The sequence below is a fragment of the Euprymna scolopes genome, chromosome 19 (genome assembly GCF_053919585.1).
Source record: "Euprymna scolopes isolate OS-2025 chromosome 19, ASM5391958v1, whole genome shotgun sequence".
In the NCBI taxonomy this organism is placed as follows: Eukaryota; Metazoa; Mollusca; class Cephalopoda; order Sepiida; family Sepiolidae; genus Euprymna; species Euprymna scolopes.
Window position 1 is genome coordinate 121,893,280 of NC_136500.1, and position 14,879 is coordinate 121,908,158.

A 14,879-nucleotide genomic window follows, 5' to 3' on the forward strand; every position below is an offset into this window, starting at 1 on the left:
TGGACTAAAACAAAAAGACCAACCAAACAATATCACTGGTATGGGGTGTTTTTATACCCACTAGTCGATTCTATGCAAATGTTAAGTCCGACCCACGTGAGTGGACAACAAACAAACACTATTATAAAAGCAGTCGACCAAACACTTTCAAACCTTTTGCTTGAATGACTGTCACACAGAATTCCATTGCTTCACCCCTCCACATCGAGTTCCGGTAAGTAAAAATTACCACACTAATTATTATTTTTTAATTCTTTAAGTGATGATATTTTTAAGAGCTGTTGAAATGTAATTATTATTTTTTAATTCTTAAATGATGATATTTTTAAGAGTTGTTGAAATGTAATTATTATTTTTTAATTCTTAAATGATGATATTTTTAAGAGCTGTTGAAATGTAATTATTATTTTTTAATTCTTAAATAATGATATTTTTAAGAGCTGTTGAAATGTAATTATTATTTTTTAATTGTTTGAAATGTAATAGCTAAGAAAATTTCTGATTTTTTTACAGAAGTAAACTACATCTAGTTTGTATAAAATTATCAAAATAATTTTATTTCGATATTTTTTATAACATTAACATATTAACATTAACATATTATTAAGGAAGGGAGTGTTTTATTTACAACAAAAACTAGAATGTGTAAGTAAAAAAAACCTAGTGTCTCCACTTTTGATTTTAAATAGAAATTTAAAAAATGATTGCCATGTTATTTTAAATATCAAATATGAATTTGATAGTAACATTTAAGAACATCAACAATCATATGTTTACGGTATCTTTTATTTATTACATTGTTAGGAAATCTACAGAATAGTTAACAACACTCGGGCTCTAATCCCACCTTAAAAAAATGTAAAAAAACAGAATATATGAGCCCTCCCCCTGTTAAATGCTGCAAACATTGGGACTGTGACCGATTAAATATCTGGTTGACCAGTGACTAGCAATGAAGCAGGTGCTCATTTTATGTTAAATATATATAGGAATTTGATCTCCCTACTCTAAATATATATTATTTTTAAATTTCTTCAGTGATGATATTTTTAAGAACTGCTGAAATGTAATAGCTAAGAAAAAGTAAATTTGAATTTTTCTTAGGGGAAAAGCTACGTCTGGTTTGTTAGAAAATATTTATCAAAATTTTTTTTTCGATTTTTTTTTGAATAACAGTAACATATTTTGTGTGCATGAGAGGAGGTAGAATTTAAATGAACAATTATTATTTTGTATATTTATATAACTATAATTTTTGAGGGACTATACAATTCTAAACTATTGTAAAACAGTATGTATATAATTAGTTTCGGAACAGTTGCATAAAGACTAATAATTTCAACTTCAGACTAAAAATGTGTTCAAAGCCCAATGGTGAATTGTGAAAAACAGTTCCCTGTGTTTTTAACATATCCAAAAATCTCGGTATTTTTGTTGAATATGATTTTCTGCTTTGGAAATTCGAATTTATTTCCATTACAAATTTATTATTAATTGAAATGTTTTTCGTTTTACATCAAATAAATATTTTTACTATGGTTAAACTAAAAATTTCTTGGGTAAATTCGACACACTGCTGTCAAAACTCCCAACTCTAAAACTTGACACTCTGTTGTCAAAATTCCTAACTGAAAACTGTTGTCAAAAACCTCCAATTCCACAACTCTACACTCATTCAAGTTGCCTTGCACATAACTACGTATGTAAGAAACGCCTTCTTCCAACTCGTTCCCTTGTTTGCTTCATCTCCGTTTTTATTCACTTGTCTCATTAGCATAGAAATTGTGACAGTCTGCATCACTCATGTAACTGTCAAACATAAAAACAACTCATTTGAGTCTATCTTTCTTTTTTTGGTTTTAGGACCAACGCTTCAAAGCATGCACACATGGTAGAAAAGTAAGTTATGATTTTCTCTACACTCTTTTGATCTCATGATCACAAACAGGGCAGGGGGGCAACATCTTTCTTTGTTGGGTAATTCTTCAATAAATCAGAGGCGTCACTTCCCTGTTTCCATCTTCATCACTATCGTCATCGTCACCAATGTTCCATCATCCCTCGTTCTAGTTTTATAGGTAGACAAACAGGGCAGTATCCATCTTTGTCAGGTACTTCCTCAAAGAGTCAGAGGCGTCACTTCCTCGATTACATCTTCCTTATAACCACCATCATTACCACCAATTTTTTCCATCATCTCCTCTTCTGATTCTGTAGGCAGTGATTCTATGCTCATCCAAAAAGGCAGTAGATTAGGATCATCCTCAAATTGTATGAGATCTTTGTCGTCCTCAATATTAGAAGAAACATGCCATGGGCAAACACTTTTCACATGACATGGGACACCATTAATCAACATAGTCTAAGGATTTATTATTTTATCTATTTGTCTGCTGCTAAATCTTGTAGTGCACCAGGTATTTGGAAGTTTTACCCAACCACTGTCTCCCACTTTATATAGGGCCCTGTCGGTGGGGCATTAGAATACACCGACTGCCCCCCTGAAAAGGGTACAAGTCCCTCAATGGAGGTCCTAGATATGACCTTAAACTATATCCAGTGGTGAGGCCCCAGCTTGTGGGCTTTGTGGAATGTGGAGCCACCCTTTAATTACCATTGCTCCCAGGTCCACTCTGACCCGGAGTGGTAGTACCTGTTAGGGTTCCAACTATGGGTTAAATAGAAACCGACTGTAAAACAACAAATATATTCTATTAAAAAATTTTCTTCAAAACTTTTGGATTCGACATTAAATAACCCGAAAAGGGTTGATATGCCGTAAAACAAAAACAACCAACCAACCCACTTTATATGGGGAGTCAACAACTCTAACCACTGATTGTGTGACATCTATCCCTTTTATATGCTGTCCATAGGAGTAAATTTCATTTGATGGTCCAGTTGCTGGTTTTGCATCATCCTTGGGTGTCACATACCAATATACAGGTTCTGGAATCGAACACTGCATCTTGGCTGTAATATCTTTGATGGTGATATGACACCACTCTGCTATACAATTACCTTCAGGAAATATGTTCATCGGTAATGCATTCTAATTCCTCATTCGTATGTGAATTTCCAAATTCTTGGCATCAAAAAATGGATCTTAATCATTATACAATATTCAATGTATCTCATCATGTCAACAAGTATTATATTGGGCACAATCTATTATGGTTAAGAAATTTTTGCTATCCCAATGCATTTCATTCATGCCTATCCAATACCAGTTGTGTCACCTCCCTCATTATATAAAGCAACCTCTTTGGCACGCGAGTTAACTTATCAGCCAAATTCTTTGTCAATAGAACTAGAGTAATGTCAACCTACAAGCTGTATCGCTCAAGTACACACATTTTTTGTTGCCAGTCTCCTTCATTCAAACATTTCTCTGGTCGTTTATGTGGTAACTCATGCTTTTCCAGTTACTGGGCAACCAGTAGTAAAACACACAATGAGTGCAAGATTAAGGCCTTTTAGAATCGCATCAATTCCTGCCAACTTTATATGCTGGGCATCATTTTTCAGACAAAGTCAGCAACTATATTCCATAACAGCACCCAATCATCCCAACATTACACCTGTAGCCAATGAACTTCCATTAACCCATGGATTGAGTTTGTGTCCGTATACATGCTACTCAACTTGGGCAAGGTTATTCCTACAAACTATAGACAACGGTTTGGTCATCATTTGCTTGAGAGTATCGTCATCCACTAAGTCGAATCATCCTTTTGTTACCGCAGTTATTCATTTGTTTAGTACTCCTGTTTCCAATCAGATCAATCCACAGACAGGTAAATATCCTACTTATTTTCTGCAAATATAAAACGTGATGCATCTCGCCAACACACTGGGTAACTTTGGAATCGGCTTCTCTCATTTCCATGGTAAAGTATTCCAATCCTCTTAAACCTCATGACCTAACACAGATCCCCCGTCCGATAAGCGCTTAAGATTCTTTGTTTTCAAACAAAAGGGTTCCAGTTTCATTTGAACCACATCTGCAGACATGCCCTCATTCACGTAAATGTCCTCAATGTAATCTGAAGTATCTTTCACTCTGGTCTTATCCTGCACTAAAACAGTTTTAATAATAGTTGCCATCATGAAGGGTGCAACATTTAGGCCAAAACCTTAGCGTGTCAAACAATATTGTTTTCTCTTGATTATCACTGTTTGAGATGGCCACAATTACTCATGGACCTGTATCTGCAGGTAGGCTTTCTTCAAATCAAACAGTTGCATTACTCCATAACTGACGCCATTCCTGTAGTTTAGCTGATCACAGATCTGTGTTTCTGATGAAAACATTAACATGCTGATTCAGTTCTTTATAATGCATTATGGGTTGAATTTAGTATTAAGTAGGTTGCTCAATAGCCATTAGCGGAATTAATCCATTGGGTGGTCCTAGACGTTTCTGTGGTTATGGTATGAACCAAGCTTTTCTTCATATGCAGCCAGGTATTTGGTAGAAATTGTATAATCTGGCGCCTTGCTCATGGTACAATTTCACTTCACAATCCAAGCTCTTTCTTTGCCATCAAAGATAGCATAAAAGTTATTTTCTTCAATAGAAATAACTGCACAGACTTCTTTCTCTCTACCAAACCTTACACCTGGAACTTTTGACAACAGAATGTCAAGTCGGCCTGAGAGACCCTTTTTGTGGACTTTGGGCAAGGATCAAAGTGTAGTATCTGTCCCAGTAGATGCTGCAAGCAAAGACCATTATCCTTGTGGCAATGAGTTTCTGGTCAATATACAGTAGCGTCCAAAAGTTAAGGAACGATCGATCATTTTGTTTTTAATGGCTTCTAACTTTATCTATGAAAAAGAAAAAAAAATTTTTGGTGAATTTTCCAATGGTAGTTAAAGAAAACATTTTTTTTTTAATTTTTGATTTTAATACATATTATGTTTTTTTACATATAAATAAATTTAATTAAATTACAGGCATCCAAAAATTAAGGAACAAGGGAAATTCATGATGAAAAAATAAAGAATCCTTTCAGTATTTAGTGAAAAGCCCCTTGTTTTCAATCACACTATGACATCTTTTGCTGCAAGACAGAACCAATCGTTCACATGTTATAGGTGAAATATTATTCCAGGGTGTTTTTATACATTCCCATAAATCATCAATTAATATCACAAAAAACCCAAACAATACAACCGTGAAACATAACATTTTTATTTATGGTTATCATTGTTTACTTTTCATTGTCTGCTTTAGCAATTTAGAATTTAGAATGACACCCCAATATTGTATGCATGTGTTTGATTATAGACAAATTATAGACACACTTTTCTTTAACATGACAACATTTTGTTGCATATAATTTGTGCCTCGGTATCCTGACAGCGATTATCAAGGTTAAATATGGAGCAAATATCCTGACAACCCCATCACCTTCCCCCTCACAGGATAGGATGTCTATTCTTTTTTTTTTTTTTTTTTTTTACATAGGCATCACCACATTATCAAGGTCAAGAGGCCACTCAAGGATAAGGGTTAAAGAGTGTACAGTAGAAATTGGACATTATAGTAATCATTAGTAATGAAAATTTGGTAAAGTTGATAACTTATATGGAACGGCTCATCAAGAACTTATTTACGTTAGACTTGAAGACAACCATATTGTAGTCAGCCGGAAAGCAGGAAAACGGAAGACAATTTCACAGGCGTGCAGTTCTAAGAAAGAAGCTTTGTTCATGGAATCTACGTTTAGGTTTAGGCACAGATAAAGAGTGGGGGGAATTATTGATAATGTTTACAGCTAGACAAGTGTTTCTTGTGAAAGTTTGGCGAGGGGGGACCATAGATTGAAGCTCATTCGAACACTTTCAATGAAAATAACGATACAACAGAGACAAACTCGCAACATCTCTTCTGTGAGATAAAGGTTGCAAGGAAGAGAAAAGGACATCTCCTACGAGGCTACGAAGTCTATTTTGAACTCTATCAAGGCAGGCCAAGTCCTTTCTAGCAGCTCCTGCCCAGATGTGGCAACAGTATTCCATCCTTGGACGTACCTGGCTCTTATATAGATAGAGAATAGCATCAGCAGTGAGATATCTACCGGATCGATAGAAAGATCCCACCATTTTTCCAGCGGCCTTGGCAACAGATTTGATGTATGTGTTTCATTTAAGATCATGAGTAATGGTCAAGCCAAGAAGTTTGTCAAAACTTGAGGCCTCCTGAAGACGAGAGCCATTCATTTCAATTGATGCCAGATGTGGATCAGAATGTTGATGATGTAAAGAGAGAAGCTTGGTTTTAGATGCATTAAAAGTAACCAGCCACTCCTTACCCCATTGTACTACGTGCTCAAGATCAGAGGAGAGAGAATTGGAGAGAACTTGGTCGTTTACTGTCTTAGATGTGCTACCATAAAAAGTAGTGTCGTCAGCATAGATGTCTACAAATGATGTAAGGATGTGATTTGGAAGATCATTAATGTAGATCAGGAAAAAAGTTGGGCCCAGAATGGACCCCTGAGGGACACCGGCATTAATACTGTGAGCTTCTGATTTTTGCTCCTCAACTACTACTCTTATGAACCTATCAGAAAGAAATGATTTAATAATTGAGAAGACATTTCCAGCAATACCATAGCTAGAGATCTTATGAAGTAAACCTTTATGCCATACCCTATCAAAGACCTTAGATATGTCAGGAGCAATTGCCCTAGAAAGGTTGCCTCCGTCGAGAGATTTGCTAATCCTATGAGATATAACTGTAAGCACATCTGCTGTAGATCTAGCAGAACGGAAACCATATTGAGTGTCACTAAGAAGCTTATTTTTGTTGAGATGGTTGATTACTTCTGTATTTAACACAGATTCCAGCAACTTACTCATGACGCACAGGAGACTTATTGGCCTGTACTGAGAGGGGGATGAGCGATCACCTGAGTTCTTAAATACAGGGCATACTGATGAAATTTTCCAGGGAGATGGGAAACTATTCTCCTTAAGACAACGTTTAAACAGTTTTGTAAGTATGGGCGCTAGTTCAGGTTGAAGTTTTTTGAGTACTATAATTGGAATACCGTCAGGGCCAGTTGCTTTACTGGAATCAAGGTTTTTGATTAGCTTGGCAACATCACGTACAGATATACGTATATCACATAGCGTGTTTTCTGATACAGGAGGAAATATTGGGGGTTGGCAGCCTTGATCGCAAAGGGTAGAATTAGCTGCAAAGTTCTTGACAAAGAGTTTGGCTTTGTCTGATGCTGACGAGATTACCTCAGGTCCATTGATAATAGTTGGGATGGAGCACACGCTTCTGTTCAGGATTCTTTTTGCTATTTGCCAAAACTGGTGGGAACCAAGCTACTGCTCAGCTACTTTGGACTTAACTGATTGAGCATACAACTCTCTTGCATTCTTTATTACTTTCTTACAATGGTTGCTGGCAGTCCTGAAAGCGGCTTTAGTTTTCATACATCTATTACGTTGGAAACAGTGGAAAAAGTGATTTCTGTGCGCAATGGCAGCAGCACATTCTGGAGAGAACTATGGCTGGCTGTTAGGTTTTTGCTGAAACTTTTTCGAGGGTATGAAACAGTCAATACCTACAATTAACCATTCCGTCAGGTCTAATACTATAGAGGACACATCCTTTTTAAACATGGAATGCAGAGGTAGATCAGATATAAATGTACGGAAGCTATCCCAGTCAGCCTTAGTGTACTGATATACTGTACGATGAAGAGGTACGTCTGGGGACTTATTATATTTCATTTTTATCTTAATTGATACAACAGAGTGGTCGGAAGAGCCAAGAGGCGACAGAACAGAAACTGAACATAGTTCAGGGCAAGTTGTGAGAAAAAGGTCTAGTAGGCTCGCATACTGGCCATCATTGTTGGGCACACGGGTGGGTTCCTAAACAATCTGAGTGAAGTCATAGGCAATGGAGAAATCATGACAGAACCTTCTCTGATCATCGGTCTTGTTAGAGTGGGTCAACCATTCGACGTTGTGAACATTGAAGTCACCACATACGTGAATGTTAGCTGAAGGATAAGCAGATAAGACCTGATCAATTTTCTCAGATATGCTTTGAAAGATAGTAACTCCGCTGTTATGGGGGCGATAGAGAGTAAATATAAATGCCGTAGTGTGAGCTAAAGCAACCCGTAAGCACATATAGGGTAAGTTAGGATCTTCCCGAGAGATGTCCCTACCACATGGAAAGTTATCCCTAATATAGGCACATATTCCATGCCCATGGCGATCTTGGGGGTCAGATTTAGAAATTAAGTTAGAGTATCCTTTAATTGCGAACTCTTCTAGGGAAATAGCCTGTCCAATGCCAGTGTCACTTGAAAATAAAAGGTTTAGTTTAGTCTCCTGTAATTAGGTTTCAATCTATGGAAGGTTAGAACGTAGACCCCTGATGTTGGAGAAGGAGACATGGTAGTAGGGGTCTACGTTGGAAGTTGGAGAACCGGGTTTAATCGTGTATTTTTTCTTGAAACTTGTCATGATGAATTTTTGGAATTTGTGGACTAGGTCGTCAGATTTACTTAGAGCAAGACAGAGAGGGGAAACTAAGAGAGAAAAAGAAACGAAGAATTTTTTTTTTTTTATTTGTAGCTAATGATAAGGTAAAGCCGTAACAATTACCCACTAGTATGGCATCGAGAGGCCCCACCAGAAGCTACTGCATGGTCCAGAATCCATTCACCAAATGGCAATACAGCAGCTCCAGTACTTTGCACCTGCTGATAGGACAGCCTCCTTGGTGGTTAATCCAAGGTTCGGGTCCCTGACTATCAGGCAGATAACGTCCGCCCAGACAAAACGTTTACCTCCAGCACCCTTACTAGTGACATGGCTACAAGGATAGACATAGAAACAGAAAATTTCCGCCATCTCTGCCAACTGTTCATGCAAAATACTGCCAACCTAGAAAACAGCTTTTTCTTCTCCCTTTGTCAGAAAAATCACTCATTAAAAAATGAGGACTGAGGGACAAATAAGAAGCGAGAGTAACAGGAGCTGCCGATAACGCATCCGCAATGCGTTTTCTACTCTCCATTAAAAAAAAAACAAAAAAACTATTAAGTATTCTACTTAATAAAAGTCCAACGGACGTGTTTAAGGGAAAGTATGGTGATAGATTCCCCTCTCACGAACTAAGAATGAGTACAAATTCGTAATCTATTTTTGCAATCAACTTGGTAGATAAATAAACATTTATGGACGAGAAAAAAAGCAAGCATTTAATAAAAAAGAAATACATAAATTAAATACTGAAATAAAATGGAGTTATTAACATTTGAATCTAAAAATAAAAAGTATGATTAAAATTGAAATCACTTATCTCAACAAAAACACGGCCATCTCCAAAAGGTAAACTGAAATGAGGAAATTTAAGTTAACAGCGTTCAAAAAGATTTTTTTTTTTTAAATTAACCGTTAAAAGAAAAGCGTGATTTTATTCTGAACTTTAGCTAGTCACGTTATAAGAAATTTATGATAAAAAAGAAAAGCCTATGGGGGGGGGGGGGGTTCTTCCGAAAGTTACATAAATTAAATACTGAAATAAAATGGAGTTATTAATATTTGAATCTAAAAATAAAAAGTATGATTAAAATTGAAATCACTTATCTCAACAAAAAAGCTGTTCCTGATATGGAGATATTGCGGATGATCAGAGGAGGTTGGGAGTGTCTGTACCAAAAGCCGTTCTTAACATGAGGAGATTGGGGGTATCTTTTCTCAAAGTCGTTCTTACCATGAGAAGGTTCGGGGGGGGGGGTTAACAGCAACAACAACAACAAAACTCATACTTTATTTCTTTTACAAGGAGGGCCTGTTTGATTATAGGCCAATTGTTTTTTTTTTAATAAATCTTTACCTTAGATTCACCTACAGACTTTCCTTTAAAATGACGACGTTTTTTTTAGGTTTTTCACTATGCTGATTAAGAAAATCTCATTTATCTTTGACGGATACTAGTAGTTTTAGTGATATAAAGCCCTGTATTATGCTGTAAATCATTGGCCGCCGGATTAGTACAAACCGAAGAGGAACAAATCTTATTATTGACCGATACTGCCACCCCAAAATTTCTTTGTTGGTTTATAATATTTGTGTGTGGGAATCCTGACAGCGATTATCAAGGTTAAATTTGTGGCAAATATTTTGACAGTTCACTTCCACTACCAAAATGAGGTGTCTGTTCCGAAAGCCATTCTTAACATGGGATGTTACTCGTGACCATTCTGAAAACTGTTCTTTACTTTAGAAGGTTGGGAGTGTCTATTCTGAAAGCTGTTCTTAACATGTGGAGGTTGGGTTTTGGGCAACAACAACAGCAATAACAAAAACTACTTTTATTTTTCTATGAAAGGAGAAGGGCATGCTTCCACCAGGAGGGACTGCTTAACTGCCCCTGCTAATATCTAGTAAAATATAACAGTACGGTATTACTTTATGTAGAGATTGAGTTATGTTCTAAAAAAATCGTTTTAATTGTTTTAATTAGGTTTGGTTTGCAATAAACTCACCAATGATTTTTGTTTTCTACTGCTTTCTATCATTCTCTTCCTCTTTCTCTCTTGAAATATACAGAAAATTACATATAACATACCTTCCCTTTTTAGCATCAATATAATTATTTATGTTCAAGGAAAAAAATGCAAGTTCTTTATATTTTCTCACCATTAGTAACCTTAGAATTAATTAAATATTTCAAATTTTTTATGCTCTATTAAAACAATTGAAAAATCTTTTTTTCACAAAATGGGAAAAACCTGTTTGCAAGCTTTAAAACAAATTAAAAATTGATATACGTGTTTAGTTTTTGATTCATAGATCAACAATTAGGTGGCGTTAAACATGAAAACAAACACCATAATCAACATTTGTCAATGCAAAGAAAGTGAGTAACGTAAAAAAGCTTGCGTTCCGTTGGCAATGAAGTTGTTGAATGCGTTTTTGATGTCGCTTAAATTTTTTAAGCATTTCTCCTGAAGAAAGTTAGGATGCTTTAATATGTTAGTCAGGAGATGAGACGTCTGGAAAGTATAACAGATGAGGCAGAGTTTCATAGCCCCGTTCATTAAACTTCAAAGTCGGTTTAGCAACATATGTTTGAACATTGTCATAGAGGAGAATTGGGCTCTTTTGATTCATTAATGTCAAAGTTTCTCATGTATTTCATTTTTTTACAGTACTTATCGGCTGTAAAGGTTTCGCCAGCAGTAAAAAAAAAACTGTAATAGATGAGACTGGCTGCAGACCACCAAACTGTTAGCGTGACCTTTTTTGGTGAAATCTGGCTGGTATTGTGTAGATTTGTCGGTGTCTAACCACAAAGTTGAGCATCACCAGTTGTCGTAAAGAACCCACTTTTCATTGTAAGTTCCAAATCATTCGAGAATCATGTCATTCTTGTTGCGTTAAACATTAAAACAAACACTAGCATCAACATTTGCCAATGCAAAATATTCATGGGAGTAACGTAAAAATCTAGCGTTCTGTTGGCAATGAAGTTGCTGAAGGCATTCTTGATGTCGCTTAAATTTTTTAAGCATTTCTCCCGAAGAAAGTTATCAAGATGCTTTAATATGTTAGTCAGGAGATGAGAGGTATGAAGAGTTTAACAGATGAGGCAGAGTTTCATAGCCCTATTTTGTTGTGCATAGAGTGACATTAGTTAAGCCTCTTAATTGATCATTGTCAACATTCGACCACTATGCTCATCAACTTAAAGATTCGTCGCTGCCACGAAATTTCTTAAACCACCATCGTGCTCTGCATTCAGTAGTGGTTCCTTGGTCAACTTTTTTATATCACAAGATGTTTCAGTTTCTTTTTGGCCTAGCTTGGACTGAAATAAGAAAATTGTGCAGATCTGTTTTTTCTATCTTTTATTCATCATTCTGAAAAGAGGACACACTTGTTTTAAAACAAGTGAAATTTAAATGGTTTTCCAGCATATAGTGTCAGCAACAAGGAAAGTGCATGATTTTTCTGCTTGCTTGGTTACTAAGACATAGTATGTCGAGGGGGTACAATTACTATAAGTTCATCAGAGTACATTCTATTAAATTACTGATAAAACAGACAAGTGTGCAACATTGAAGAGAGAAGCCTGAGAGGAAATTGGACATAGTAACAAGATTTGAGACTCTTATTGAACCTTGCCTAAGACGAAGATAGTTATGTTAGTTTCACCCGCATATGGCAACAATATTCAATGCCAATGCTAATGTGAGCTTTGTGAACGTCTAGAATACTTGCAGTTTAAAGTAATTTTACAGCAGTGTTGTGAAAACCCACCTTTTTAAAGAAGTCTTTGTGCCTATTTACAATGCCTCCCCACGGGACAGAGTTAGACACCAGGGTCGTTTTTTAACGTGGAGAAAAGGTACAAAAATAAAAATTGTCTCAGTCGTGAAGGACTGCTCCTCCACCGAAAGAGAACAAGAAATGGAAGTGCAGCATCTGAAGAACAGATACTACACTTTGATCTTGGCCAAAAGTGCCAAGAAATTATTTTCTAATGTATTTGATAATTACTAAACTAAATAAACTAGATAAATAAACAGATATATTTCCTCAAACAAACCTGTAGTAGACTAATATGATTGTTTAATTGACAAATATATAAGGAAAAACAAAACATAAATAAAAATAAAAATGTATAGAATATCACTGCAGATTTGTAAACATAAACAAATTTTATGTCTCTGCTGGGAGAAGACAATACTTTTTTTATTGACTTATTCTGGTGTACATTTATTGATACCTCATGATACATGTATATATATATGTGGAGTATTCTATATATATATATGTATATATATAGTTGTATATATATATATATATATATATATATATATATATAAAATATATATATATTTCTCTTCTCACCACAATTTGATTGTTTCAAGTTAGAAAATATTTAGTCATTTTTCTAATGGGTCTCATATGACTGTTTATATTAATCATGAGGTTGTAGCTTCATTATAATAATGAACAAACATTTTTCTAATGTATCTCATATGACTTTTTATATTAAATTAATCGTGACGTTGTAACTTCACCATGATAATGAACAGACATTTTTCTAATGTATCTTCTATGACTTTTTGGATTAAATTAATCATGAGGTTGTAATTAACTTTATGAGGTTGTAACTTTACCATAATAATTAAAAGACAATATTCCTACATAAATGCCGATACTAAATATATTGAATTTCATTTTTTTTTCAGATGTTCCTGATTGAACTCTACCATTGAATTTTTATGGAATATCAATTTCTTTATATATTATCTTATAAACATTTTATTTGAGAGACTACAGCGATATATCTTGGATGATTTTATATATTGGATACTATTATTTAATAGAATTTATAAAATATAAACCCTCACACCTTAGAAAATCCACATTCTTGTAAAGTGTTTAAGTATTCTTGTTCTTAAGATCAGATTTAGTTAAACATATTTACACTTGAGAAAGGGTTATTGGGAAATTTGTTTTAAGTAACATTTGGTTACATATAAAATCTAACACCGAGGAATAGGCACATAATTTTAAAGTGTGAACATTCTTGACATATGAGAACTGACATTCTTGTGAAGTTTTTTTTAAATAACACTTGGTTACATATGAAATCTAACACCGAGGAATAGGGTTAGGGTTAAGAATAGACACATACTTGTGAAGTGGGTGAACATTCTTGTTCTACAACATCAAATTAATGATACATTAGAATTCTAACTGAATAAAAACCACAACCTTGTAAAGTTTGTGAATAGTCTCCTTCTGAATAGTAGTGAGAAACGCCACATTAGAGAAACGCCACATTCCCCTAAAGTGTGTAGATATTCTTGTTCTAAAAATCAGGCTTAGTGACTCATATGAAAATGCACACTGGGGAAAAGGCATATACTTGTGAAGTGTGTGAATATTCTAGTTTTAATAAATCAGATTTAGAAATACATATGAGAACTCATATGGGGAAAAAGCCTTATTCTTGTGATGTCTGTGGATATTCTTGCTCTAATAAATCATGGTTAGTCACACATGTGAGAACTCACACTGGGGAAAAGCCATATTCTTGTGAAGTGTGTGGATATTCTTGTTCTCATAAGTCAAATTTAGTTAGACATATGAAAATCCACACTGGAGAAAGGCCAACTTCTTGTGAATTATGTGGATATTCTTGTTCTGAAAAATACTCTTTAGTGAAACATATGAAAACGCACACTAGGGAAAAGCCATATTCTTGTGAAGTGTGTGAATATTCTTGTTTAAAAAAATCAAATTTAGAAAAACATATAAGAACTCATACGGGAGAAAAGCCGTATTCTTGTGAGGTCTGCGGATATTCTTGTTCTTATAAATCATCTTTAGTCACACATGTAAGAACTCACACTGGGGAAAAACCACATACTTGTAAGGTGTGTGGATATTCTTGTTCTGGAGCATCAAGATTAGTGAGGCATATAAAAACTCACACTGGTGAAAAGCCACATTCTTGTGAAGTTTGTGGATATTCTTGTATTGAAAAATCAATATTAGTGACACATATGAGAACTCACACTGGAGAAAAGCCACATTCTTGTGAATTTTGTGGATATTCTTGTTCTAATAAATTATATTTAATGATACATATGAGAACGCACACTGGGGAAAAGCCATATTCTTGTGAAATTTGTGGGTATTCTTGTTCTCAAAAATCACATTTAGTGACACATATGAAAATTCACACTGGGGAAAAACCACATTCATGTGAAGTCTGTGGATATTCTTGTTCTCAAAATTCAAAGTTAGTTAGACATATGAGAACTCACACTGGGAAAAAAGTGTCAACTCCAGGAGGGAGCCCCTTAATC

General features: G+C 35.1%; 1 pseudogene; it reads right to left on the reverse strand.

The window, feature by feature from the left end:
• Positions 1–12,395: 12,395 nt before the first annotated feature.
• LOC145240592 (U2 spliceosomal RNA) lies at positions 12,396–12,529 on the reverse strand (annotated as a pseudogene).
• Positions 12,530–14,879: the final 2,350 nt, after the last annotated feature.